Raw genomic sequence first — 7,644 nt, forward strand, 5'->3', positions numbered from 1 at the left:
GAACTTGGCCAGAGCCAGCATGGGCGTGGATGTTTATATAAAAAATGAAAGTATCTAGAGTAATAGCTTAAAAGGGAAAGCTTTCTGAAGGACACACTCTTTTGCTGGCTCCTTTCAGGGCCTGTCCCCTCTGCAGGCACTGGTTTCTGGCGGCTCTGCCTCTGGTGTGGCTGATGCTTTTGGGATGCTGAGTCACCGCTGGCAGTGCCAAGCATGGCTGCTCCCGTTACGGGTGAGTGGGTCTGCTAGACTTGTCATCCCCTCCCTGGGCTTGACTCAGCACGGGTTTATTGGTCGCATTTCTTCACATGGTGATACAGCAGGAAGTGGCAGGTCTCTGTCGGGAAGATCAGCGGATGCCCAAGAGAGGTCACTTCTCCAACATCCCACTTTCAAGGAGCCCAAGCTACAGCCATCCTTCCGTTAGTTTATAGAGAAAGTAACTGCCCCCTTACATGCTTTGCCATGTGTTTCCCTCTTGGCTATCCTCTTGCTTGCCTGTTCTCATTTTTAGCTGTTGGGAGGTTTTTTGTCTACATGCTGAGCATTTCCTCTCTGTTCATGCTGCGTACCTTTAACAGGGGATCTGGGTGTTTCGTGATCTACACGTTCTCTTTGAAGAGACTATGCCGGCAGTGTCTGGTGTAGTCTGCCTTCATCCTTTGATAGGGTTCTGACATCCTCAATGTACGTTTTATGTGTGCCATTACCTCCATTGCCTAGCTCAGCCAGGCTTTGTCATTTTTTTTGTCCTGGATAGAGTTGAATCAAGTTTAAATGACTATTGGGAGAAAATAATTTCCATATCTGCCTCCTCTTTTTTCTCTGACCCTTCAGTTTTTGAGCATAGTCGCTAATAAGGTCTGATAAGTTTAGAAGACCCTAACTGGCAGGTGTGCCTGTGTTCCGTGTCTGGGGATCAGGTCTTTGCAATTGCTTGGACTATTTCTGCCTGTCGGATGGTGGCCTCGTTTATTTGCTGGCAAGTGAAGCTACTAGCTTGTGCCTTGAAGAGGCTTTAAGCAAGGCCTGGTCATCCCCTTCAGAGTATCCCCCGCGCTCCTGTGTGAAGTACGTGATGCTTGTTGCTCGGGTGCCTTCTAGCATCAGGGAAGCTGAAGTGCTGCCACACTCTGTCCTTTAGTGCTACTGTAACAGTGGGAAGAACTCCACGTGCGTTTGGAGGTGTCTTAAGCGTGCTAAAAATCAAACCTGAAATGTTGTCTCAAAATTCTTCTGAGACATCCAGATGTTAGAGGTACCAAACTTTGCCGTAGGAAGAGAGTTGGGAATGAATTTTGCCAGCCAGCTGTGCAGATCATGCGGTGTCTAGTTCTTTTAAAGCATGGGGGTTTTTAGGCTTTGTGTGTAAAGGACTTGTTTAAAAGAGAAGTAATAATTATTTATGCAACTGAATTTCTTTTCCCTGGCTACGTTCAAGTTCATAGGTATTTTCGGAAAGAGCTCACTTGGAGTTTCTGGAATTTTGTGGCTGTACTTTGTTTCTCAGGCAATATGTTACCTGTCACTGCATAGTAGGAGCATCGCTGTAATAATTCTAAAATGCAAGAGCGTTCTTTTCTTTTTTTTCCAAACTTTTAAAGGGGAAAAAATCAGACTGATTCCTGTTGCCTACAGATTGCTGTCCTTTGTAAAGGAAAGCAAGTTAAGTTTCTGCTATTGCTGACTCATAAGCGTGGCAAGAATACGCCTGGGGAAAAATCTAATACTGTGGTTAAGTAATACAAACGTGGGTGGGTTTTTTTCTCCTGATAGAGCAGTTATCTTTGGAAAATACCGGTGTTATAACCCAAAGTTCTGCCGTGCTGTATGCAAATAGAAGTCTGGAACTCTAGTGGGGGATATATAAAGAAGGCAGCATGCTTTTGATGAGGCAAGGAAATTAGATCTGTTTTTCTTAGATATAGGATTGTGCAAATGAAGTTAATTTATAACAAAATCCAAGTATATCTTCTCTTTCTTTTCTTATTGTTTACTTTTCATGTCTTTCTGCTTATTCACCAACTGACACTTGCTCATGCTGTGTGTTTTCCTGTTACTCTTTGTTTTGATTTGGTTGCTAGGTTCAAATTTTTTTTTTTTTTTTTGGAGGGGGTAACCCCTGGAATTCATTCAGAGCATGACTTTTTGGAAATGTACTAATGATTTCCAGATATTTTAGTTTAGTGACGGCTGAGATGCTTGACTTGTGCCAAGTCCCGAGTGCTTGTCATCTCCAAGTTACTTGTTTTCAGTAGTGCGTGGAGTGCCTAAAATTAGATGTGCTCCAAAGTTCAGCTTCCAGAGATATTTGCTGTGGATGTAGGGTGCTTGTAACACAGGCATAACCAAACAGCTGGGGCTACGCTCTTGTCTTCTTGCATGGTTCAAGATTCAAAATAAATGAGCATGAAGTCAGTGTGCTGCAAATGAAGAGCAAAAATAAGGAAGGAAAACCCAGCCGCAGCCGCAGGATGTTGTCACTGTACGCATTTTATTGGTGGCTTCTCTTCCTGCCACAGTTCTGAGGAGATTAAAAATAAGTCTGCAGCCCACATGAATGAAGGTTAGATAAACATATGTTAAACAGCAGAGAGCAATAATTTTACGTTTTTAACTGTAGAACAGTAGGGAGAGCAGTACTTGATGACTGTGGAATCTCGTGATTGCGACAGTCAGTATCTGAAGTCGGTGGTTACAGAGGCTGGCAAATTCTACACGGACACTGTTATGGCGAAGGAATGAAACAGATAATTGTGCTTGAATTGAAAAAACCCACCCCCTACACAGCTCTGTGGAAGTAGGCTAAAAAAAAAATAGGAGAAAAGCAATCTAGAAAATTTGCTCGCCAGCAGAATCACCGGCCACAGTGGAGATGGGGGACTCTGCAAGCAACTGCGGGATAGGAAGTTTTAGTTGTTTGCAGAAACAAAGAGAGTAACTTACTAACTGTTGTGTTTGTGAAGAAAGTTGCCAAAATATAAACTGAAACTGTGGTTTTCCCACTCAAATAGCTCTGACTGAAGTTTGCAACTAAAAAAGGTAGTTCTGCCTATATTCCCTCCTCTTTTGCCATGCTTCTTTTTCTTCTCTTGTGAAAACTCCGTTGTGTGTCTGCACAGGTTGAGCTGACCGCAAATTTTCTCTGCAAAAACTAAATCTAAGCAGTTTCACTGTGGATTTTCCCTGGCCCTTCCTGATGGCTTCCCAAAATCTCTGTGTATCCTCTCCTGCCTTGAGGGGGTTCCATACTGAAAGGCAGCTGGGAATACTTTCTGTACCTCTTTTGGCTGATTCTGTGGCTCTGCAGTGTTGGAAAGAGTATGGTGGCACCCGGAGATCTGTGCCCCATGTTCTGCTAGATTGGAGCCTGGGCAGAAGAACATAGATCTTCACCCCTCCATGCTGATGCACCCTGAAGGGATGCTTTTAAGCTCAACTGAAAGTGGTTTTTTTTGTTGTTCACAAGGGTTTTCCTTCTCTTCTTCTGCAAGTGCTGTTACTGGCTGTTTCTGAGATGCAAAATTGCTGAGACAAGGAAGAGGACAGGCAGAACTGAGGTTTGCAGCACCTGCTGATGGAAGCTGGGTGGGTGTCTACACCCATCATGTAGGAGCACCATCATCCTAACACTTTCACACACATCTGCAGTAAAATATACCAGTAATTTTTTTTCCAGAAGTGCCTCTTGATTGGCACATTTTTTACCCCCTACCCCGCTCTGTTTCAGGCACCTGAAGTGGGCTTATTTTATTGCAGAATTCCACCTTCTAGGATGTGGCACCATTTTATGGCATTTTAAAGTGGGAAACCAAGAAGTGGAGCACAAGGAACTGCGAGGCATTTGTGAAAATTTCATCCCTTACAACTAAAGGGAAATCCAATTTCACATCCCGGAGGTTTCTTTTTGCTTCTGTTGAAGTTAATGCAGGTAGTCTGGCTACTGTTCATCTTTGCAAGTCTGTGGTGTACATTTCTACACTTCACTGTACTCATCTAGATGACTTTTGCAGTAGAAGTACCTGTGTTAGGTTTGTGTTTTAGGATTAGATTCCCCATTGACAATAAAAGAAATTTAGATGAACTCGCTTGGGTATTGACATCAATGCTAAATTCTACCCCTTTCTCTAGCAAAGTCCTTGCATAAATTTTTAAAGCATGTCCTAATACGCTGATTTTTCAAGTGCCCTTGTTTTAAGTTACCATGAGCGTGATTGAGTGTTTAAATACAGGATGTTCCAGATTTTCCATGTGTTAGGGCCTAATAAATTCCTATATAGTATCATTGCAATGTCTGAAAGATTTAGTCTTTGATCAGGCTACTTAATTCCAAGGATAATGTGCCTAAACTTTATCCAGTGCTGACAGTTTCTACGGTGCGGGGGAAAAAAAGCCCAACTTTCTTCTTGGTTTAGAGTAACTTGTGAAGTCGGTACTTTTTTCCCCTTACTGCTTGTTTCTTTCTTCTGCGTGCACTTACTGGGATATCACTGCGATAATGGGAACAAAGCTGCTCTGCTCGTATTGGTGTGGGGTTTTTTTTAAAGACTGCTGACACGTTTTTCTATAGAAAAGGACATAAAAATCGAATTACACAGATATTGCAACAGCAATAATGGGATGAATTATTTTAGATGTTCCAGTTCCCATTCTGGTGAAGGATTTCACTTTAAGCCTGTTGTTTTATTTTTATATTGGTGAATATGTGGAGGTGCAAGGCTTTCATCTGGCCTGAAAGTTAAGCATGTTTCTGACTTGGGACTGGAGAAATACTGCTATAGGATCCTGCCATTCCTCCTGTCAGGCCACTGCTATTGGCATTTGAGGTATAGAATTTACATTAAAGCCACAAAAGGTGTGCCAGCAGAGTGGCTGGGTATACACACGTATACCCATTGTCTTCCCTCTTCGCATTTGGAATAAATCAACTATGTACTTAGGAGAGTTACACAGACCAAGGTGCTTCACTTGCTGTGCTGTCTTTAAAGTTTTTAAAATCAAAACCTTTAAATCTGATGAGGAAAGGCAGGTCTGTGTTGATGCTACTCTTAACACTGCTGCTTTGAAGTTGGTTACTGAAGAATACAAAAGTAGAAACTGGACTGAAATCTTGTGAGCAGTTAGTACTCGAGGCTGGTGAACTTGACCTGGATTGTGCCTGATGAAACCTGTCTCAGTCCTGCTGCTTTTTGGTTTTGCTGACCCACTATCTGTGGTGGGTGAGCTGATGGCGTTGGAGAGCAGGGGGTAGGCTTTTGAGAGCTTATAGGAAAATAATTTTGGCATATGTGGGAGCACTCATCAAGTCTGAAAAGACCAGTTTGGAACAATATTTTTTATCCAAGAATTCAATTCTGAGTGAGATGGGTAACTGGTGTATGCAATGATTATGAAAACTAGGGATCCAAGCTCCAGTCAGGTGCCCAAGCCATACAAGAGGCAAAGAAAGGGGGGAAGTAATGCTATGGTGACTCTGCCGCAGGAGGTTCCTAGAGCTCTAGGGACTTCCAGAGGAAGCTTTCCAGGCACTCCAGTCTCTACTTCATTGTATTTTACTCTCCTGGAATTGTTGTTTTCCTCATTTCTATTAATTTTCACCTCATCTGTTTCCTGACTTTACATATTCTTAAATTGTGCCTTCTGAGGACCTTGTGAGAGGAGCCGAGGTGATGGAATAATGCGATAAGGTCAGTCAGTTCCCCCTGCATCAGTATGAATCGACGCGTAAGAGAGGAGGGTAGGTAGCACAAGATGCCCTCTTTCCTACGAGAAATGTGAGATCCCAGTGGCTTCCCATGTCCTGTGGAGGCCTTTGGAGAAACAAGGCTGGTAGTGATTTGGGTTTTTTTTCCACTGTCAAAATTTCAGTTTCGGTTACAACATTTCACTCCTTTTTCCTTTTCTCACTAAAATATCCTCTATACTCAGACTTACTGGCTGTAGTTCCACTTTTAGACATGTCTGCCACGTTATACTGTGCAATACAGTAGCTGCACAGAGGTATGTCAAACTATAATAAACTCTTTTTGGGTTAAAGGTGCTGTAATTAGTGTGCTCCCTCGCTGGCAAGTAGTCTGAAGGGATGAGCAAGCTCTCCTAATGACCTAAAGGCATTCTGGTTTAAAAAACCCCACCTGAATGGCAGAAAGCTGCACCTTGTTTGATTTTCCTGCTGCTCCCATTACGGGTAGGAGTTGGTGCTGGCTATCTCAGGTACCAGGGAATGTCATCATGCTACGTTTTGGCAGTACTCCCTGAGAGAACAGTAATTACTGAATTACGGGTAGTAGCAGAACATCGCTGTGCATAAATGATCACTGCTTAAACATCTGTTCAACATGCAGAGTCATTACAGCGCAGGGTAGGAACTGTTGACAGCAAGCTAAGGCTGTGTTTGGATCAGCTCCACACCTTGAATTTATCACCCATCGGAGGTGGCAGTATGGGTGTGGAACTTAGCATTATGACGTAGAGTTGACTTCTCAAGCTTATTTTTTATTTAAATGTTTTTCTCTTAAAATTTCTGATGATTAAGGGTTTAATTTCTTCTGTATCTATATTTGCGTGTCCTGCTTGTGGCTCGTTGTGGTTTGGACCCAGCTGGCAACCGAGCACCACGCAGCCACGCTCTTCGGGAAGGGGAAAATAAAAAAAAAAAGGCTTAAGGGGCGAGACAAAGGCCGGCGAGGGCTCGCTCACCAGTTATGGTCATGGGCAAAAGACAGACTTGGCTTGGAGAAACAAGGTCATGGTTGCCTGTCTCTCTCTCTTTCTACTCCCCTCTGAAACGAGAGAGCTCCCCAAACAAAAGACCTTTGTCCAGCAGGTTCCCCCTCTTAAATACGTTTGTTGCAGAGGTGGTGATCGGCTCAGCCTTGGCCAGAGCCTGCTTTGGAGCTGGAGAAGCTTTCGGGAAGCTTCTTACAGGGGCCACGCCAGCAGCTCCACCCCCCACTACCGAAAACCCGCCAGACACAAACCCAACACAGGCTTCGTAGAGGTGATCCAGCAAGAACATCTGTTTCAAGTTTGTAGTCTAAATCATGGAAGGATATTTGACCCTCTAAGTAGGGAAACAGCAGAATTTACCCAGGAAAACAGCACAGCAGGCCAAAACACCATCAGTTTGGCATGTTCTACTGCACCAACTTCGTATTCCTCCTGCAACAGCAACAAAAAAGCCAGGGCTATATGCTTCTGTCTCTCCCCACGAGAGTAACTCTATTTTGAGACCTTTGCTTCCGCCCCCTCAATCTTCCACGGGACATCCGCAACACAAAGTCAGAGAAATTACTTGTTTCGCGATAATAGTGGAGATGTGACTTTCCAGTAGTCATATTGGTGCTTCTACAACATAAATGAATTTGTCTCCTCTCTGATCCGTGCTGTTTGCAGTTCACCCTGCCTGGCTGTAGACAGAAAATACAACATCTTGCAAGTGACAGTTCTGATTTCTTCACAAACCCCTGCTTCAGCTGGCTCTCGGTTAACCATGCGAAGCGATACCACCGTGGGCAGTAAGGGGAGCTGCCCAGGTAACATTAGGGGAATACTTTTCCTTTGTGGAAGCCCAAGTCAAAATTCTAGAAGTCAGAAAATTGACATGGGTTCAGTGGTATCACCCTCTTTTTTTTTTTTTTTTTT

This window comes from Buceros rhinoceros, unplaced genomic scaffold, assembly GCF_000710305.1.
Source record: "Buceros rhinoceros silvestris isolate BGI_N320 unplaced genomic scaffold, ASM71030v1 scaffold6017, whole genome shotgun sequence".
Lineage (NCBI taxonomy): Eukaryota > Metazoa > Chordata > Aves > Bucerotiformes > Bucerotidae > Buceros > Buceros rhinoceros.